This window comes from Azolla caroliniana, unplaced genomic scaffold (genome assembly GCF_043228905.1).
Source record: "Azolla caroliniana isolate FFs.n. ecotype wild unplaced genomic scaffold, voAzoCaro1.0.p SCAF_1, whole genome shotgun sequence".
NCBI classification, from domain to species: Eukaryota; Viridiplantae; Streptophyta; class Polypodiopsida; order Salviniales; family Salviniaceae; genus Azolla; species Azolla caroliniana.
Window position 1 is genome coordinate 9367093 of NW_028230436.1, and position 23417 is coordinate 9390509.

The window sequence follows — 23417 nt, forward strand, 5'->3', positions numbered from 1 at the left end:
CCGGAGGTTGCGACAGTCTCTCGGATCGGCGAGGTAAGATTGGACTGGTCGCATCGGGTATCAAGGTCGGATGGTCCGAAAGCGGATTGTTCTGCTGTGCCGAGTCGGGGTTGTCCGAGTCGGTAGTGTAAGGTTCAGCTACCCGTGAAGCTGACCGTGTGTTGAGAGCAGGGCCTTCTTGAAGGGTCGGCACATCGGAAAATGTTACCCTTCGGACTTCGATCGGTTTTTCGACTGATGGATTCATAGCCGACTCGTTGAACACAACGTCCGAACTTCGAACGATTTGTCTGCGTTCGGGGTCCCAGAGTCGGTATCCCATTTCGCCGTCGGATCCATATCCAAGGAAAATGCATTTCCTGGACCGAGGTGCAAGTTTTCGGCGATCATCTTTCGGAATAAGGGCGTACGCCTCGCATCCGAAAATCCTCAGCTTGTCGTAATTCGGCTTACTGCCGATCCATAGTTCTTGAGGAATTTGAAGTCCTAGAGGTCTACTTGGCGACATATTGATTATGTGTGCTGCCGTGAGTAGAGCCTCTGCCCAGAAGCCATCCGATAGTCCGGAGTGTTGGAGCATGGAAACTATCCGTTCTTGGATTGTCCGATTCATGCGTTCGGCAATCCCGTTTTGCTCCGGACTGTGTGGTGCCGTAAATTCACGTCGAATGCCGCGTTGTCGGCAGAATTTGACGAATTCTTCGGATTTAAACTCTCCCCCATTGTCTGTCCGAAAGCATTTCAGCTTTCGGTCGGTTTGATTTTCTACCATAGCGAGCCAATCGGTGAAGATCGAGAAGACCCGATCTTTGGTGCGAATTGGATAAGCCCACACCTTTCGAGTCGAATCGTCAATAAAAGTGACGAAGTAAGAGGCACCGCCGAGAGACTGATGCGGCATTGGGCCACAGACGTCCGAGTGGACCAAATCAAGAGGTCTCGTTTCTCTTGGTGCTGATGTCGGGTGTGATGCGGCTGCTTGTTTGCCATACTGGCAATGCTCGCAGAATTGATGGTCCGAGAAGGAGAGTTTGGGGATGTATCCGGCTCTAGATAGGTGCGTGATGCCGGCCTTGCTGAGGTGTCCTAATCTTCGGTGCCATAATGATGACACAGGAATATCCACCAAAAACAGGTTACCCTCTCTGAGCGTAACATGTAACGGATACAGGGAGTGTATCTTGGGTCCTCTAGCAAGCAGGAGGTTCCCCCTGTGGAGTGTCCACCCTCCCGAAGAAAAACCGGCACGAATGCCGTCTTCATCTAGTTGTCCGACTGAGATCAATGGCCTTGAGAGCTCGGGTACATGTCGGACATTGTGGAGTACAAGTGTAGAGCCACCTGCAAGGTTGAGCTCTACTGTGCCGATTCCGATGATGTCACAGTGTTGTGAGTTCCCGACTCGAACTGAGTCGGAGTGACGGATCGTATATTGCCGAAATTGGGATCGATGAGGAGTCACGTGAAATGACGCGCCCGAATCTAAGAGCCATGTGCTCGATTCTTCAGTCGTGAGTAGAACTTCTGATCCGACTGGATTTTCGATTGATAGTATATTCGGGTCGTCCGGTAGTACATCAGCTGAGAAGCTGACGTAATTGATCTCCTCATGCCGGCCACTCTTCTTGTTGTTCTTGTTCTTGAGTGCGCGGCAGTCGGCTTTGATGTGTCCGGGTTTCTTGCAATAGTTGCAGATTCGGTTATCCCGTGACTGGCTCCGTCTTCGCTGATTGTTCGGCGGCCGTGAGGAATCTCTTCCTCGTATGTTCGATCGGTCTGTCGAACCTTGTACTACGTAAGCGTCGTCTGTTGAGTCTTTGGCGAAAGACTTTCTCCGAGCTGCTTCGGTCAGGATTGCGCTCGTGACTTCGGAGTATTTAACAGCCGTGGTTGACGGGTTGCACACGGTTGTGACGAAAGTTTCCCATGATGAGGGAAGGCTGCTCATGAGTATCATTGCTCTGAGTTCATCCTCGATTGCCGTCCCCTGTGATGAGATTTGGGAGCTTATGCTTTCGTACTCATTGAGGTGTGCTTGAACCGAATCGGATTCTTTCATCCGCAAGTTGTAGAGGCGCCGGATCAGAAACATCTTCGTTGCGGCGACCTTCTTTTCGTAAGTGTCCGACAGTGTTTTCCACAGTTCGAATGCTGTCGTACACGATTGCACCGTAAAGTATACCGATTCCGATAGGTGCATCCGAATCGTGGCGCGGACGATTCTGTCCAGCTTCTGCCACTCAATTGGTTTGTATCCTTCTGGAGGTTCTTCATTTTCGATGGGATCGATTTGCCCCTTGACTATGAGATAGTCCTGCATTTGTTCCTTCCAGAAGTTGAAGTTCGATCCATCGAACTTTCGTAGACTCATTTCTGACGAGCCGGATGTTGATGCCATCAAATTCGGTTTTGGTTGACGAAGCTCGGTTCGGAGTTGACTACGAACCTTGTTGGAGTGCAGCCAGTTGGCTCACCCGATATCGTTCTAGTCGGATTTGAACCCGAGTCGGTTCGGCTTCGGAACTTGCTCGAATTGACTCCGGTAACTTGAGGGACAGAACCGACTGGTCTTCCCGAATGTTGCCGAGTCGGAGTGAGCCCGGTTCGCTTCGGATATATATGCCGAATACCGATTATTGAAACCGATTATCTGGACCGATTTTGCTTCGGGTGGCTGCAGCGACGAGAGAGACAGATCCAACTGATCCTCCCGAATGTCGATCAGCCGGATGAAGCGCGAATTGGGGTTGTTGTCTTGAGACCGATCTGCACCGAGTGGTTACAACGAGCGGCGAGCAGCGTTTAATGACCTTTTCGGATGCCGTTTAACCGAGTGGAGCACGATCATGTCAAAGTTGCACAAGGGGATTTCACCTCGAGCGGTTACGATCACAAGGAACGGAGTACAACCTGCTGGCTTACTCCAAGCAAAGATGATCTAACGCGATGAGATGCAGGCCTCGTTTTTCTTCTTCTTCTCTCTTCTTCGAATGACGCAGGAAACCGAATGCTGAGACGACGGCCGACAGCGGATTGAAGGACCGACTACTGTGCAGGCTCTGATACCAGATGTTGGAGACAAAGTCGTCTATGCGGAAGATCAAGAAGCATTCGATTGCTGTTCTGAATACCTGCGTATGACAGTTTGTAGGTCGTTTCACAGAGAGAGAGAGAGAGAGAGAGACAGAGACAGAGACAGAGAGGCACAAAAGACTTTCTTTTCATAAAGCAATAATACAACACCCAACCTTACAAAAAGGTTACAAGGTCACTATATATAGTGACCGACTTAGGGCAACTACCCTTTATGCTAATTACATAAATGGCCAAAACGGGATAGTGTGAATACGTCCATTATACACATGTATTCGACACGTCCTAGTCCACTCTTGGTGTGTCCGTGACACCCTCTGACAAGGGTGCCGCGATTGGCCGCACCTTCCGGTCCATAGTCTTGTACCTCGTGTCTACGCGGGCCAACCAATCCGACCCGACCTTCTCCCCGAAGTCCGCAATGACTTCGTACATTTCCAAGGAATCGACCGAAATCACCCAGTCTTCACTCAGGCCTTCTTCGACAACCTTCCCGATCTCTCCAAGGGTGTCGTAGAATGAGATCGCCTCCACGGCACGGCTAATCTCACCGTCGGAGGTAAGGGCCCCGCACAACCTAAGACACTCCTCGACCCTCTTCTTTTCCCGGCCGCCGATGCCAGTTATCGTAAAACTTCCGCTGTCGGAGAACCAAAATCTCCTACCTATGGTACATGTGTGGGGTTTCTCTGGGGTGTCCGGACTATCGCGGCCCCACGCCTTGATAGCCCTCTTTAAAAATCCTCTCGGCCATCACTGCCGAGGGTCTCGTGGTTGCGCTTGTGGTTTGGTCGTACTGTCAAAAGTTGGACGGAGTAATGCACGTCCTGGCTCTTCACCCGTGCGTACGCCGAACCGTTATCCAGCACCTTGGTCTCCATACAGGCCGCCGCAATGTATGGTTTTCTGAGTATCACCAGGTGGGAAGATGTCTCCTGCATGAAGAAGTGTTGATCTATCTCAACGTCTCCAATTTTAACGCGCACGTTTGGGCATGCTCCGTGTAGTTCCTCCGTAGTGCGCGTGACCGCGCGTATCTTCCATCCGTGCTTGGTGTTGATCAACCATTTCCCCTTTCTATAGAAGTCCATTGACATCAGGTTTATCTGGGAACCGCGGTCTATCAACGCCACCACAAGATCCTGAACGTCCCCGATCCAGACGAGGGTCTCTTTAGTAGCCATCACCCAATGCAAGTTCTAATAGTGGATCTCCGATAACTCATCCTCCAAGGCCGCGTCCTCCAAGTGCGTCGTCTGCACTTCCACGGGCTTCTCCGCCTTCGGCTCCGTCGTGAGCCTTTTATTCCTTCTTGGAACTCCTTCTTGGCGATTCCAAGCACTTCCCTCAACGACAACTCCACCTTGTTGTCGAGGATCCGTTCCTTGAGGACCTTCCGCAAGTCCGTCGTCCTTTCTATTTCCGTGCTCAGTCGGTAACATGCCTGCTTTACCCTTTCTTGCGAGCCGGGACTGCCGATGTCATTTCTCTTCGGCGCGCTTCGCGTCTCGTACCAACTAGAGGGTCCGACCCCTTTGCCCTTTCCCACCCACTTATCTTCCACCAGAACTTCGTATTTCTGACACGTGGCCTCCACGAAACCGGTCTTCTCTTCAACAAGATCGTCCCATCCCGTGACCTCTTGGACCCGCTTCTCCTCGTAGTTCGCTTCCTTCTTCCTTAGCTGCACTCCGGAGAAGCCTTCTAGCACCGATGGCCAGAATCCGAGGTCCTTCGTCTTCTGGCCGCCATCGTTGACCCGGATGCCAGCTGACGCCGAATAGTGGATGGCTTCGACGTGCCGCGCCACGACTTCTTCCATCAACCGCTTCATTCCGCCGCGCCCGGTATTCAACTCCAGGGCTTTCCAGGTTTCGCTCTCGTGCACCCACCCATTCCAGAGGTACACTACATTGCTTTTGAGTGCCTCCATAAACTTCGCGCAATCTCTTTTGTCGTGGCCAACCGTGTCGGACCACATGCATCATTGTCCGGCTGGGGGCCTCCGGTCACGTGTCTGTTCACCACTGTCTCTCCTGGCCTGTGCGATCTGCAGATCGCGTACCATCTGCATTAGCTCTTCTAGAGCCGCTCCCCCGGATGGGCCTTTAACCACGGCGGTTGTAATGGATTCCACACTTGGCTTTGTCGCTCTTATGTATGGGATTCTTGTATGTGCTTGCAAGAAGCACACCCACACCCAAATGCAAATGCATGTGTGAATTTACTTTTCAATGGTTTTTGTTAATCATCTTTCCAGGTTTCCCATTAATTTCCTATCATAGCATTCTTCAAGTGATGAAAATGCCATTTTCTAATGAATTCCACACTTGGCATTGTCACTCATATGTGTTGAGAAACAAATCATCAATCCACAAGAAGGAATGCGCTGAAATACACAATTGGGAAACACAGAAGAAAGTGTGCACAAATTTTATGTGGAAACCCTAAAGCGGGTGAAAACTACGGAGAACGGAACTTCACTATATTAGTGGATATACAATGACGGGATTAGAGTACAACACTCTCTACTCTAAGTGTATTAGCCGCGCAGGGCTCTTGACGTTGTCGTAGTGTAATTCACACACTACGTGAAATATGTAAAAAATATATCCGATTTAAGTACGCATAAATAAATAAAAGAAAATATTAAAAATATTGTGACATGCATAGGGCAAGATTCAAACCCTATACCTCCATATAAACAAACCCAAACTTTACCATTATACTAACTTATCATAAGTGATTTAAATATAGATTTAATAGATATAAGAGTTATATTTACACTTATTTTTACAAAAAAGTAAATCATGCACTTTTAGAGTGCGTGAAAACTTTATTTGGAAGAAAAACGGAAGCCAATTACTCATGCACATCTAGTGTGCATGAGCACTATATTTAGGAAATAAAAAAGCATGGTTGAAGAAGGCAACTCATGCACATCTAGTGTGCATGAACTTTTTAGGAAAAAGCATGATGCTATGATTAGCCTCTTCTATCACTATATAAGGAAGAGAGAAAAGATGTATATGGTTGTTGATTTTTTATAAGGGTTGATTAATATAAAATATTCATGGGAATTCACAATTTTGCCATCTATTTCTCTCTTACAATCTAAGTATCAATTAATACACTATACCCGTGGGATTCACGAGTTTCATATCTTCATCTTGAAGTCTATTCATAACAAACCTTATCTCATATTCTTCTTTCTCCTAGTCCAAAACCCCAGCGGTTCCCACCTGACTCACGCAACGATCCAACGCCGAAAGACACGACACGGTTGGCGTCGTTCCTGGGGAAATTGGATATATTTCTAAAAACACCAATTAATAAACTATATTCATGGGATTCACGAAATAAACTATACTCGTGGGATTCACGAGGTTTCTATATCCTTCTCTTTCTATCTAAATTCATATTATTATCTTAATATTGATTAATCTAACACAATACACTCGTGGGATTCACGAGGTTTCTATATCTCTTTCCTACAACCTATCTATATTCTAATTAGTCTCAAATTCTTCCTCCTAGTCCAAAACCCCAGTGGTTCCCACCTGACTCACGCAACGATCCGGCGCGGAAAGGCACGACAACGTATGCTCTTACAGAACGCGGCTATGGCACCGCTCACCCAGTCTCTCTCCACGTTCTCACTCTTCTCTATCGTTCTACACAATAGAGGATCACACACTATTCTATCTCACTACTCGCTCTAAGTGTATTTATACTTATACCCTGTATGGGCTATTTACAAATGTAGCCACTACTACACATCACTACTATTATTATCTATAATAATAAGTAGCCATCAGTCGACCCTAGTGTTAATTGTCAAGCCAGTCCGACTAGTCGGCCTGGTCATCAACCATTCGATTAGCTCGACTAGTCATTCGCGTCTTTGACCTGGATCTCCTTTCTGTCGACTCACCTAATCGACTCTCACAGTCGACTTCCTCGCAGTCGTCTCTTCAACCATCGGTACTCGGCCCGAACAGTCGGCTCCTCTCATTGGAGGTACATATTCCTAACAAACTCCCCCTTCACTCCTGTGGGGAGGAGTCTGTTATTCCTATCCTTTGTCGACAAACTCTGAGTTTGTCCATTGTAGTGTCTTTGTCAACATGTTGGATCCATTGTCGTCAGTATGGATCCTCACGAGGGTAAACTCTCCTTCTTCGACTTTCTCCCGCAACCAGTGATACCTTCTCTGTATGTGCTTGGTCCGGGAATGCTATGCAGCATTCTTGGCTAGATGTATGGCACTGGCTGTCACAATGAAGCAAGAAATCCCTTTACTTCATCCCCAACTCGCTGAGAAAGTTTCTCATCCAAATCAACTCCTTGCCGGCCTCTACCGCTGTCATATACTCTGCCTTTGTGGTCAACAAGGCCACTGACTTCTACAGTCGTGACTGCCACGACACTGTTCCCCTTGCATAGGTCATCACGTACCCTGATGTGGATTGGCTTGAATCTACATCCCCGACATGTTCGAGTCAGTAAACCCTTCGAGCATGGGTTTTCCGACACCATACCTTAGGCATACCCTCGAGGTGCCTTTTAAGTACTTGAGTATCCACTTCATCACTGCCCAGTGTTCTCTTCCTGGATTATTCATGTATTGGCTTACTGTTCCCACAACAAAAGCTATGTGTGGCCTTATGCAGACCATAGCATACATTAGATTGCCGACGACTGAGGCATATGGTACATTCCTCATCTCCGCCTTTTCTTTCTCCCCTCTCGAGCATTGCTTTGCATTTAATTTGCATGTTGAGAGATCAAGCTCAACTAGAGTTAGTTATTTAGTCAACCATGTAACTTCGTAGTTACCTAGATAGAATCTAGTTAGAAGTGTTGACTATAACGCCTTAAATAGCACCTTGTACTTGAGTGGGATATTCTAGATCCTCCACTCCTAGGTACATTTAATATAGGACTTACACTTTTGTCCCTATATTATCCTCACACGTGTACCCTTGCACATGAAATCTATATATACCTCATTGTAGGTATTTTTGTATTTGATGATGATAATGCTAATTTAATATACAGTAAACATTCAGTTAAGTGCGCACTTTGAACGCAAGGTAAAAGTGCGCACTTAATCGAGCTGCACATTTAAGGTTTCTTTAGTAAAAAAAAAAGAATCCCAATTTTTTCCAGTTGTAATTATGAGAAAGCATAGCCCAAACAACCATCGCTCATACCCTCCTTACTGTTGTAATGTCTCAGATATGTACATATTTTCTTTCGTATGTCTATTTTTTGGTTTCTATGTTTGTTTTTTGATGTTTATGCCTATTGTTTGATGTCTATGGAGATTGTGTGAGATGTCTATGTTTGTTTTTTGGTGTCTATGGAGATTGTGCATGATGTCTATGTTTGATATGGTATGTGGTCTATGCGAAATGATCCACATACTTGGCTGAGATAGTGTAAAAAAACGCCCAAAAGTAGGGATTTGAATCCACATACTGTTAATCGATCAATAACTATTAATCGATTAATAACTTTTCCTCCACATAATAAGCCATTCGTCGATTAATTGATTAACAGTTTTTCCTCTCATAATAAGCCATTAATCGATTAATAGCTTTTCTTCCACATAATATGCCATTAATCGATTACTTGCTTTCCCTTCATGTAATAAGCCATTAATCGATTAACTCTACATAATAAGCCATTAATCGATTATTTGATTAATAGCTTTTCTTTCATGTAAGTCCACATAATAAGCTATTAATTGACTAATCGATTAATACGTTTCCCATAATAGACCCAAGCTTGCACCCTATTTAGTTTTTTAGAATATGTATCTTGCTGCAAAGCAAAGTTTCCATGAAATTAGTTCAAGATTGTATTCACCATATCTTGCTCAGCCTATTTAGTAGACAAATGGCCCACATCATTTTGGTATGAATTGCAAAAGAACTACAAATCTTGTTTTTATTGATCATTTTGTTGTGTTTTGAATGATTGGAGCATAGTTTCAAATTGGTTTGATACACTTTGTCATAAAACAATGTAAATTTTTTGAACAAGATTTTGACATCTATAAAAAGCGCACTTAATAGAATGATGCACTTAACCGAATGGTTACTGTACTTACTCATCCCCCATCTTGTGTTGTTCATAATTGTATCTTTCTCTCTCTCTTCCTCTCACACACATACACACACATATCACTTAATCTTCCGCTTATCAACTAATCACATAATTAGGTACTTATTAACCCGTAGTTAATCACCTAATTCTTAACATTGTAGTTAGTCGGTAACATAGAGCCAACCGGCTTTGCTTTTGTCATGTTACATCTTTCTAATATCTTTGTCACATATTTCTCTTGCGACAACCACAACACTTTCTTAGTTCTGTCCCGAACTATGTGCATCCCTAAGATCTGTTTAGCTGGACCAAGATCTTTCATGGCAAACAACTTTCCTAGAGCTTTCTTCAAGCTTCCTATCTGGCTTGTATCTTGACCGACTATTAACATGTCATCTACATATAGTAAGAGAATCAAGAAATCACCTTCATCGTACCTTTTGACGAACACACAGTGATGAGCTTGTGTTTTCTAGAACCCATGTTCCACCATGAAGGACTCGAACTTCTTGTACCATTTGTGTGGAGCTTGTTTTAGGCCGTACAAGGTTTTCTTCAATCAACACACTAGATTCTCCTTCCCTTTCTCCACAAAACCTTCGGGTTGTTGCATGTAAATCTCTTCATCCAACTCCCCGTGCAAGAATGTCGTCTTGAGATCCAACGGTTCGATCTCCAGATCCATGCTTGCAGCTATGCTCAAAACAATTATAATCGATGTCATTAGCAGTGGGCCCGATTTCCGCTCAAACCGAACCGAACCGAAAAACCGTGGCTTAACGGTTTATAGGTTCAAAGATAAATAAACGGTTTGGTTTGGTTTCAAATGTTACTAATTAGTTTCGATTCGGTTTGAATTTACCAGTTTATCAATTTATTAGTTTATTAGTTTTTGTTTATGTGGTTCGGTTTAAAGGTTTATAGGTTTATAAGTTAAAAAATACTCAAAAATATTCTCTATAGGCTCTAACTTTCAACTTTTAATTTTAAACTCTTGTTTTAACTTATTAAATTTTATATGTATTATATGTAGAGTCTCCTTTTCCTTTATGATGATCAATTATGATAATTATGATATCAAATTTATGATAAGTATAATGATCAAATTTCTGATCAGTATGATGACCAAATCTATGATAAGTATGATTACAAATTTTATGATAAGAATGATAACAAAATTTATGATAAGTATGATGACAAAATTTATGATAAGAATGATAACAAAATTTATGATAAGTATGATGACAAAATTTATGATGAGTATCATGATTAATTTTATGATGATTTTCTCACACAAATTTATAATAAGTAAGATGATTGATATCAATAAAAAATGGTTTGGTTTGGTTTTAAATTTTTCGTAAACAGTTTGGTTTCTCCTATTCTTTAAACGGTTTGGTTTAACGGTTCGACTCTAAACGATTCGGTTTAAATGGCTTCATACAATTTAAAACAGTTTGGTTCGGTTTTTATTATTAATAAATGGTTTGGTTTCAAGGCCAAGAAATTGAACCGAACTGAGCCCATTGCTAGATGTCATCTTCACGACTGGAGCGAATATTTCGTCAAAGTCGACTCCATTTTTCTGTTGGAAACCCTTCACTACAATGCGGGCTTTATACCTAGGCGCACTGTCGACTTCTCTAGTCTTCACCTTGTAGACCCATTTGTTCTTGAGTGCTCTTTTACCTTTCTGAAATTCCACTAGGTCGTAGGTGTAGTTTTCGAGCAAGGAGTCCATCTCATCTTGCATCACATTTAGCCATCTCTCTCTATGCTCGTCAACAATGGCTTCATCAGAGCACTCTGGCTCATCTTCATCAGTCAAGAGGATGTATTGAGTGGCATATGTTGTCGGTGGTCTCCTTTCTGTGAGTGGGTATCTCCTTCCACTCGTTGTCGACTCTCGTTCAGGTGTCTCTCCCGACTCTCCTCTTTGCTCAGGTTCATATATGTCGATCGACTTCTCAAGGTTGGACGACTCCAACTTGTTTTCCTCGATCGACCTTAATAGCTCTGCCGACTTAGACTCATAGAAGATCGGTCTCTCCGAGTTGACCAAACTCGGAATCGGTTGTGCCGACTGGCTGTCTCCGAACAACCAATTGTGTCAGTTCACTTGGCCTCAAGTCGATAGTAGTGGAGGTTGACTGGTTTGTCGATTCCGACTTCTGTTGCTTCTAGTCCTCTATGGTCTTGTCTTCCAAGAAGACTACGTCCCGACTCCTCACTACCTTCTTGTCAACTAGGTCCCATAGCCTATAGCCAAACTCATCTTTTGTGTATCCCATGAATATGCATGGTTTCGACTTGTTGTCGAGCTTCGGCCTCTGATCCTTAGCCACATGCATATACGATAAACATCTGAACACCCTCAGGTGTTGGTAGGAGACTTCCTTTCATGTCCACACCCTCTGTGGGACATCACCCTTCAATGGCACTAAGGGAGACCTGTTGATCATATAAACAGTTGTATACATCACCTCAGCCCAATAGGATTTTGGCAGTTTAGCATGAGAGAACATGCTCCTTACTCTCTCCATGATTGTTCGATTCATTCTCTCTACAAGCCCATTCAACTCAAGGGTCTTTGGTACGATGTATTCGATTCGAATACCCTAGGCTTTGCAATATTCCTCAAATTGCCCTTTATATTCGCCACCATATTCGGTTTGGACAGTCTTCAACTTTTGATTCGACTCCCATTTGGCTCTTGCCTAGAACTCCTTGAAGAACGATAGTACTTGATCTTTTGACTTTAATACGAAAGCCCACAACTTCCGATTGTAGTCATCAATAAAGGTCACAAAGTACTGTCCGCCTCGGTGTGACGGAGCATCTACATAGCACACATCCGTGTGTACTAGTTCTTGTGGCACTTCTCTTCTCCTTGGTGGTCTAGAGTGGAATGCTGCTCTATTCTATTTTCCGATTAAACAGTCGACACACTTCTCCAAGTGCACTCCCTTTACCTCTGGTAGAAGCCTCTAGCCGGCCAATAGATGCAGTCCCTTCTCACTCATGTGGCCTAGCCTCTTATGCCATATTTGTCCTGCCGAGTCGGCTGCCACATTCACTTCCAAGTTGCACAGTCGGGCTTGCATCACATACAATGTGCCTTCCTTCTGTGATCGGGCCACTATAAGATCTCCACGGCAGAACTTCCACTTGCCATTCCGAAAACTACCATTGTAGCCTTCGTCGTCCATTCTTCTAGTCGATATCAGATTCAATCTAATATTGGGGACGTGTCGAACATCCTTCATAGTTAGCCGACACCCTGTCGACGTCGTCAGGCAGACACTTCCGATTCCGGCTACCATGCACTCCCCAATGTCACCCATCTTTACATAACCATGGTCACCGGTTATGTAAGTTGAGATATACTCTCTCGACGGAGTTATGTGGAAGGATGCACCAGAGTCGATCACCCAAGTGCATTCTTCGCTCGCAAGGTTTGCACTTGTCTGTTCGCAAATGAACAACAGTTCTTCATTGCTCGTAGCAATGGTTGAAGTGCCCTTTTCATAAGTAATCTTCCTGGGTTCTAAACCATTACCAACACCTTTGTCCTTCCTCATGTGTCGGCAGTCCTTCTGGAAGTGTCTAGGTTTTCCACAATAGAAGCACACGAACTTACCTCTTGACTTCGACCTGGCTTGAGACTTTTCTCTCCTTGGTGGACTTCGTTGTCGGTTCCTCCCTCTACCGATGTGTTGAGTCAAATTTGACTCTGACTGGACTAGTACACCCTTGTCCTTCCTTCTCGCTTCCTCATTCAGGATGCTTGTCTTCACCGCTTGTAAAGACAAGTTCTCTTCTTGATAGGAGGGGCTGAGAGTAACCACCAGGTTCTCCCAGCTATCCGGCAGTGTGCACATCAACAAGATGGCCTGCATAGCATCATCGAGGGGAAACTTGGTTGCAACAAGTTGATTTACATACCCCATAAATGTGTTGATGTGTTTGACCATGCTCTCACCATTCTCTGTATTTCAGTCGTACGATCTTTCTCCTTAGTGAGGTTTTATTGAGGACGTTCTTCCTCTCATATAGACCTGACAACTTCTGCCACATCTCGTGGGCATTCGTGTCGTTCGCCACATGCTGAAGGACACTTACATCGACGCACTTTCTGATGGTGGCCACCGTCTTTCTGTTGAGAAGTTTCCATTCCGACTCTTATACCCCCGTGGGTATTTCTGCTATGTCGATCGGCTCGTACAGGTCTTTAACTATGAGAAGGTCCTCCATCTTTATCTTCCAATCTGCATAGTTCTGAGAGTTCAGAACTATCATTCCTGAGAAGCCACTCATACCTCCTTCCATGCTTGCTCCTCAAGCTCTGATACCAGTTTGTTGAGAAACGAATCGTCAATCCACAAGAAGGAATGTGGAGAAATACACAATTGGGAAACACAAAAGAAAGTGTGCATAGATTTTACGTGGAAGCCCTAAAGTGGGTGAAAACCACGGGGAACGGAGCTTCATTATATTAGTGGATATACAATAACGGGATTAGAGAACAACATTCTCTACTCTGAGTGTATTAACCGCGCACGGCTCTTGGCATATGCTCTTAAAGAGCACGGCTATGGCGCCGCTCACTCAGACTCTCTCCACATTCTCACTTTTCTCTATCGTTCTACACAACAAAGGATCACACACTATTCTATCTCAATACTTGCCCTAAGTGTATTTATACTTATACCTTGTATGGGCTATTTACAAATGTAGCCACTACTACACATCACTACTATTATTATCTATAATAATAAGTAGCCATCAGTCGATCCTAGTGTTGATTGTCCAGCCGGTCCGACTAGTCGGCCTGGTCATCGACCATCCGGTCGGCCCGACTAGTTGGTCACGTCTTCAACCTGGATCTCCTTTCTGTCGACTCTCACAGTCGACTTCCTCGCAGTCGACTCTTCAACCATCGGTACTCGGCCCGAAGAGTCGGCTCCTCCCACTGGAGGGACATATTCCTAACAATGTGTATGTGATTCCTGTATGTGCCTGGAAGAAGCACACCCAAATGCAAATGCATATGTGGATTTCCTTTTCAATGGCTTTTGTTAATCATCTTTCCAGGCTTTCCATTAAATTCCTATCACAACATCCTTCCAGTGATGAAAACAACATTTTCTGTTGGATTCCACGCTTGGAATTTGTCACTCGGTATGTATGAGATTCCTGTATGTGCTTGAGAGAATTTCTGCACACCCAAATGCAAATGCATGTGAATGTGTGATTTCCTTTCTATGGTTTTTGTTAATCATCTTCATCAAGGTTTCCATTAATTGCCCATCACAGCATTCTTCCATTGATGAAAACACCATTTTCTAATAGATTCCAGCTTGACGAGCTATGTATGTAGCCAGCATATCTCCATGTGTGAGCTATGGCTAATTCCATTTATAGACAGAAGAAGTTCCAGATTTCTGGGCATTTTGATAACCCTGCGGAAAGAGAGACCTGCAAATTTCCTCAATGTGAGTATAGAGCGATATAATCAAGTTGAATTAATACCTAATCGGGGATTGAAAACTAGCTGTATCGTTGTTGAACATGAGTTTTTGTAGACTGGGACTCTTAAGGATTCTGGTTCTTTCTTGCAGATTCAATCCCGATTCTGCAGTCAAGGTGCTACTTTTACTTTCTGCCACAATCAGCAGGATTCTTTCTTGGCTTCTCAGAAAGACTTCCTTAATGGAGAATCAGAGGAGATAAACCTTGGTAACTTCTCATACTATTCAACTACCCATAGAAGGATTAATGATGGAGGGTTTGCTAGTGTTAATATTCATCTAGTTCCACGAAGATCATCATGAGTAATCTGAAACTGCAATCAAGAGTCAGTAATAGGTGCTTTTCCACAGTATATTATATACTAGATGAAACAAACTGTATAGGCGATTTGGCTATGGCTGAACAGTAAAGTGTAGAAAAGGTGTAGGATTGATGCAAGAGATTCTAAAGTTCATTTCTGTGGATGATCTTGAAGAGAAGGAAGGGTGTAAAACATCTGAAAAGATCGACATGGCCGCCCAATTTCTGCAAACAAAAACTCAATGAAGCCCAGATCGATGAATGTGGAGAAGATGTACTTGAAAGATATCAAAGAACATGTCTAAGAATTCAATGAGAGATGGCTTCACATCGGCATGGATGTGATATATAGTTTTTTGCATTAGGGTTCCACATTTTTGTAGTGTCTGAAATAGGCCATCAGTTTGCCTGGGGCTTAATTTCACAGGATCCATTTGGGAATTATGCTGGAAAATTATATTCTGGAGCGTTTGGCTTCCCTTGGGCATCAGCAGAAGGATTAATGGCGAGGCTTGAAGACAAAAACTCTGCACATTCTTGCAATGCAGAAGTTTTTGGTTGCCCAAACCCTAAACCCTAAACTTCGAACCCTAACAACTCTTTGAAACGATTTACCCTTTCTTGAACATTTGCAGAATTTGAGAATCGAGTGTACAGGTAACAGAGGAGTACTAATCATTCAAGTCTGATTGGAAATCGCAGCTTAACGACTTGTGGTTTATAGATCTCTTGAACAATTTGGCTTGAGTTTGGAATATCCTACAAAGTGTTTGGGTTTAAAGGTTTTGTGGTTCGGTTCGGTTCGGTTTGGTTAAGGTTAAGGTTCTAAATTGTTTCTAATAGTTTTGAGTTTGGGACTCCCAAACTAAAGCAAATCATTGCTAATGACTAATTACAATAGTGGTTGTGGGAGAGGATTCAACCTTCCTCTTCCTAGTATGGGCATTGAACAGGTGTTTCTCCGAATGCAAACCGAACTTTCTTTGGTAAAATAAAAAGCCACATCCGATGATACTGGAATGATGGGTCTAAACGGTATGAATGGTTCTCCGCGGGTTAATGTAAATGTGAACCGATGGGGTAGAGATGAACATGATATTAGAGGTTGAGAAGTGAGTTATGAAGAAGAAGAAGATGATGATGATATAGGTGGTTCTGGTCCTAATCGTAATGCAAACATCTAGAACCTCTCTAATATTAGGCATAAATTGGTGGACCATTTTAGGGGGGGGGTATAGCACAAAGTGGGATATATAGGTTGAGCTTTTGCATGTTTTCACCATAACCTCATAATTCTATCACGCTACAAGGCTTGGCCACTCAAAGTAGAAAACCAAAGGCACAAACACGTAAACCACATAGGAGAGAAGAAAAGCATGGGGGAAACGAAAGGCAAAAAACCGAATGGAGTACAAACATCTGGTATAGGGGTTGAACTATAACAACACAATGTTTTGGGACACGTAGGATCACATCCCCGTATAAGTTCTAACAATTACTATAGATTTTGATTTTTGTCTTTTAATATTTGTGTATGTATGCAGTCGTGCTTTCATATTTTTGTCTCTCTTCTTTGATCATGCTCCACTCTCAAATAGAGTCCCGGCGCTTTTCCACACATGCAACACATTCAAGATCATGTAAGTTGGAGGTCTTTCAAAGGCACACGTTTCAATCCATCTAATCTTAAAATGGTATATGCTTAGCTAAGGGAAATATTTGCGTCTTTTTGTCTCAAGAACATGAACTATCTATGTATACACTCTCAACCTAATTCCCAAGTAGATGTCAACTATTTTATTTCTTTTCTAGATGGGAAACTTACCAAAATAACTGTAACATTTCAAGGAACTATGGTAGAGTACTTTGAAATATGTGATATTTTGTGAAAGATGAGTGTTTTGGTGAATTTCTTGTTTGTTGTGACAATATTCTCTAAAACATTCTATTATTCTTCGGTCTCATTATTCATAGGTCACTTTGGCATCTTACAAGACATGAATATATCATGATGTGCTTTCTTTCATTCTAAGGATGAGTAGGAGAATATTATGGAATCAAGATTAAAAATCACACAATTCATGTTAATCCAGATTTTTGTTGTAAGAGGAGATTTTACTTACTTTCATAACTTTCATAATCTTTCATTACACAAAAAAATACTTAAGGTCTTGTAATGAAATTTTTATTATTACTTACATTCATGATTTTGTTATGACAAAAGGAAAAATAACATGATAACAAGGAAAGAAGTTAATCATCAAGACATTTCCTAATAACATGATATTTCACATTGTTGTATCTCAAGAGCTCGGTAGCAAGAAACATTGATGATGTGAGGTAAAATGGTAAGCTCCTAATAAAATATCTCTTGAAAAAAACTTTGTTAGAGTTAGTGCCATAGTTCAAGGGTAATGTTGCAAAATCTTTAGATTTTGCATGTGAACCAAATGTGCAGAGTTAACCAAGCTTGTGTGCTCAATTATAACAACATCAACTTCATCATGCTAAACCGAAGGTGTGAAACAACGATAGAATCATTGCAATGGTAAGTTGCCTCTTCTCAACTCATGATTAGAAAATTACGTTGCGATGACAATAATTGATTTGCATAGAAAGAAAAAAGGATGCATTAAGATATCAATATGTTCTATAGGACATAAGAAAGTTTGTTGGCCATCATAATTTATTACCAACTAAGGATGTTGCCTGTACTCATGTTGTATCCATAACTACATAAACAAAAGTATATGTATGAGACTCAAATAGGTATGCATGCATGCAGGCATGTATGTATGTATATATGTACATAGTATACAAATGCATTGATATAAATGTATATGACACATGAACATACAAGAGCACATTAACAACGATTTAAGAATATACATATAAACACATGCATACATGTCCATAGTAAATACACTTTGTCCAAGTGGTCATGTCTTTGGAGAGATATTTTCATGCATTGAGTGCAACTATGAACTCCGTTTTCCAACACATTACAAATACTAACCTAATGTTAAACAAAAGTATGCTATTTAACCATCACATTAATGCTAGAGTTGTACGCCAATACAACTAATGCCGAAGAAACAATAACTCAAATGGGTATTGTCCAACATTTGTCTTCACTATATAAGAGCCATTCATTTTAACTTGCAAGCTTTCATTACACAAAACAACGTGGGTCTCCTCCATCCAAAGCGCATTATTATTATAGTCCTTACTTGCCCCTTCCAATGAACTACTATATCTATAGTAAAAATGCATGAATGGTAAAGTCTTAAATCATTTCGTATGCAACATGTTTTGTAGCGCTTAAACATGTAAATCCATGACATTTAAAATGTCACTAGTTTTGAAAGTGCATAAAGAGCATGCACACCATAAACATATAAATGGAACCCAATAAAAGTGTAAAAGAGGTATACAAGATAATAGAGGTGGAAAAGTATGATATTATGTTAGAGCTTTATTCTTGAGCTAGAGGGACAAAGGTTCCTACTTTCTTAAAAATTCAAAAATTTTCACTTTCCATTTGTTCTCTCACCATGGAAAATTCATGATATGCTTTAGAGGCAAAAAGCTTCCACACCAGTCTAAACCGTCAAAACATGTATGCAAGCACATTTGACGTAAAGCAATTTACGGAATGTTTGAGAGTTTGTATATGTATATTAGATTGTACTACAATTTAATTTGGAAACTCCAAAAATGAAGTCTTTAAATCAGTTGGCTTGTAACTTCAAGTTCTTTGGACTTTCCGTACTAAAAAAACATCCCAAACGGGGAGGTACTGCAAAACATTTGGTTCAAGCTGCAATCTTGGCTGTGCGGACAATACGACTCAATTGAAGGGCACTTGAATGAAGCAGAAAGGGCTCAGTCAAAGTTTCTGCTGAAATGGGGTGGTTCTCCTATGATGGTAAAATCATCGTCAGGGCCTAAATGGAACTACCAAGCATCAAGATGGTTGTTTCCGCCAATGGCTTCCATTAGTGGACAGGAGATGTAAATATGTTTAGCAGCGGTACAAGTTACCATATAAAAAGAGTCGAGGGGATACTTTTGTTGAAAATGACGGGGTGGGGATTATGTTTAGTTTTGTGTGGAGAAGTGTGAGTTTTGCTGAATATGGTTGAACTTTGATGTACTTCGTTTGCTAACTAATGTGAAGTAGTGTTTTTTTGGAATAAAAAAAAACAAACTTAATGTCCATCCGCACCTATAATTGAAAATAAATCTCCTAAACGAAGTCCTTGCATTGTAATCTCTATCTATCTACATTTGCCGGATTTGATTGTTGTGAATTTAGATAGTGATGCAACAACATGTGCATTAGTAGCATTCTTAAGATAATGCTTTACTCATTAGTAGTATTCCTTTTGCCAAACCCGTTACCAATTTGTGAAACAAAAACAATGCTCCCTAAATAGATGCAACAATGTCTTTGAGATTAACTCTTGAGGAAAGACTTTTATTAGGTCTCGTGAAAAAATTCTAAAATAAGAATTCAGACATGAATTGATCATGCAAATGAAGAACCTCCAAATATCTCTCCTATTTACATGTTTTTAGGTGTTTTAAGGCATTCTAACAATTTTAACAAAGTTAAGAGTGCTCTCAAAAGTATGAAAATATAGAGGGACATTTTTTTTAAAACCAAAAAAACATTGTTTCGGATCAGATAGCAAACAAAATACAACAAAGTTCAAACATTAAGATCCACAAGGCCTAACCTTAGAGGGATCGAAATATCCAACAACTCCAAAAACAACAACAATTTCAGCAAAACTCACGTTGTCCTTCCCCCCACAAATCTGGTCATAATCCCCACCCCCTCATGTACAACAAAATTATCCTACCTACTCTTTTACAACAAAGTTATCTGGGTACCACAACTATGGTAATAGGGGGACATTTTCATAAAAATAGCCCAATACCTTTAGGAACTTAGATACACTATAAATTAGTGGACACTCACCCAACAAGGTAAAAAAACAAAGATTTAGAAACTAACCTACAACAGGAAAAGATAACAAGAGTGTTTGGAGATGTGGTGAGTTGATCCATGTACCTCTGGCATGCTAAACAAGACAATTTGAATGACATCTCGAGTAATGTTGATCCAACACAAAATGTCACAAATATATGTGTAGTTATTTATCTACCTACCTATCTATATACACTAATTTGTTATTATTAATGGAGTATGTGCATTAACATACATGGAGAAGAGGAAGAATTTCTTTAGGCAATGCACGTTCTTGATTATATTCCTTATATGGTAAAATACTAAGAAGTTTGTTTTCACCTTATCTAATCGGAAGAAAACTATAGTATTTGAGGAGTATTGTGTATAATATACATAGCTCTAACTAACTTAGGAAGAACTCTATGGTATTTGAAGAGTGGTGTATAAAGATACATTTCTCTAACTAACTAACTAAAGAGTATGCTTGTTGTAACATTTCTAACATAGAATGTGGCAATCTTCACCCATTGTGTACGATTTTCTTTTGCCCTTTGTTTGCTTAACAAATGTAAGATTGTTTATCAAATTTTATCCTGCTCTCGCTCACGAGAATGCTTGAAGTAATGAAACAAATTATCACAACGTTGAGTCATATAAGTTCTCGAGACATGACGAGCATACACATTCATGATGAGGACTAGATAGAAAACTTGTATAGAAAGAAAGATGGAGTAGAGTTGCCCCATCAGGGTTATTTAGAAAACCACATCAATGAATTGATAAGGAAATTCCGCATGTTAGAGCCAAACTCTCTATCTTGGTTTAAGCTAGTTAGGCTAAAAGAAAAAAGAAAAAAGCAAAACAATTGGAGAATGAGGTCATAATAGAGTGCCTTGCCTTAATGGTTGCTGATACAAATAAGGCCTTTTCGAGTAAAACATAGGACAAAATTAAAAGCATTCCCGAAAGTAGTATACACAATATGTATGAAATTGGAGATGCGGGGTATCGATCCCCGTACCTCTCGCATGCTAAGCGAGCGCTCTACCATCTGAGCTACATCCCCATCTTGTAGGCTTTACAATCCAATATTATTTAATATAGGTACATGGAGATGTGGTTTGAAACATTAATAATGTAATGTATTCGTCTATCGAGCAATGGGTTTGATGATGCATGTTAAGGGTCACTTTCCATGACTGGATGATTGAAAGCAATACCAAAATTTTGAAATTCTTTTTTCTTCTTCTTAAATTGATTGTATAGAGGTATGTTTTTATCCTTATATGCCAAATTCATGGACACATAACCGGGATTATATGGTGTAGATACACGCCCTACATCTCCATTTCCATACCTAATGCAAGCTACTTTTATAGAGTTGTATTTATGGAACACAAGACATGTCAAAATCACTTGGTGTGGAATTTCCCCCAAAATCTTCACATGACTTTGTTTCATTTTTTCAAGCCACGGGGCGGGCTTAATGTGCATGTCAATCTCGTGAGTACACAACAAATTTCCGCAGGGGTTCTTACAAGCTCCAAACTTTGAGGAATGACCTAAAAGGGATTATGTGTATGGTCGCATGGAACATGTGGATGTGTGCATAGGTATTAAGAATTCACATTTCTATTTTCTAGTATTGATAGGTGAAATGAAACCAAATATTTCTGGAAAAAATTGCCTCCTAGGATATGTAATATGTATGTACACAGAGAATGATATTGTTCAATTTCTAAATGGAGACAACTGAATTTTGCGCGATTGATTTTTCAACCCATTGTAAAGCAAATAAACCCAAGGCTTGGATGATCTTTTGCATTATTCATGAATGTTAGGAATAATTTATGAGCTGAAGCACGGGAGATTTAAATCTCCCCAATAAGGAAAGGTAGAATTAAGAAACCATTCCATATTGAACTAGATGCTTTCCATTCACCTAGTTCATGTAACATGGCTTACTCCCCCTCATTTACCAAACAATCATCTAAAAATTCATGTGCTTCTTGTAGATTGAGAAAAGGTGATTCATATAAGAAATTTGAAATACTCTTAGAAATTCACCCATATTGGTACGTGCATGCATGGAAACACACACACACACACACAATACAATACATGTATGCACGACTAGGGATGTATTTAATGGAAACCAAGGAAATGCATAAGATTTGATAGTTTTCAAAATGTGTATGGTTTTGATCCGTTTTTTTGTAATTGTAACTGGCAAAAATACATTATAACAAGATTTGTCGTCTCTAGTGTCTACAGATAATGAGGTCTTCTACTTTCTTCCAACTTCACATAAGAGAGCTATCAAAGAATATTTGAACACTCCATAACGCATCTTCAAGCTATAAGAATACTTCGGAAAAGGGCATAAGTAATAAAGAGGAAGAGTATATGGAGTATATTATGCATTTGAGTCTTGGTTTACATAACATTTAAACAATTCACAAAAAACACCTATTTCATATATATATATATATATATATATATATCACATAGACATATAAACTGATTCAAAACTTTTGCATATCATGGAATCATTAGAGAGTATGTAATTCAAACAATAGAGTTTCCATGTTTTTCACTAACAAAAATAATTTACACCACTCGATATCACTTCCCTTCGGGAACATATTGCATCACATGGAAGCAAATATGTAAAGAATAATACTCAACATCACATGATGGCATGGCTAATATTAATGGCAATTAATAAATTTGTTGATTAGTCATAATCTTCGACAATATAATGTGCTCTAAAGTATTTAATAAAATGTGTAGATTATATATATAGAACATGCAAATCATGCCATGCACATAATATATATTTTATATTAATATTGTATTATCAAATATAGTACATATTAATTAATATATATATCTACATTAATTATGCATATCAATGTTTCTTTTAGGAAGATGCTTGGTTGATATAAAATGTAAAAACATGTAGTTATCATACAGAAACTAAATATAAGTAAATTAGGGTATTTATCAAATATAAATAGAACCCTAGTGAATGTTAAAGAATCCAAGTGTGAGGTTCCGTCTACCATTGAACCTTAACATTAACCAGAATTGAATAAAATGCAAAGAAAAATTCAAAACCACTCATAGAGACGCATCTACATAAAAGCAAAAAAGTAATTTATCAGATCATTGGGAGGTAATGGGCCAATGCACTTCGAAGTTGGTACATACCATTGATTGCATTGTTGCAAAGTGTCTGTAAGAGAGGAGAACGTGTGTGGAAGAGAGATGAAGGGGGGTGGAAGAGAGAGAATTTGCTTATTGCATTGGTTAACTAAAGAAAATTGTGTTGAACATGTGCATAACAATGTGAGAAGTGCTACAAGAGCGAGAAGAAACTATAACTTAGAAGAGAGTA

The 23417-nt window shown here is 40.7% G+C and overlaps 1 non-coding gene across 1 annotated transcript; it reads right to left on the reverse strand.

The window, feature by feature from the left end:
* Positions 1-21010: 21010 nt before the first annotated feature.
* TRNAA-AGC (transfer RNA alanine (anticodon AGC)) lies at positions 21011-21083 on the reverse strand. Its single transcript has one exon. It is a non-coding gene; the product is annotated as a tRNA-Ala (tRNA).
* Positions 21084-23417: the final 2334 nt, after the last annotated feature.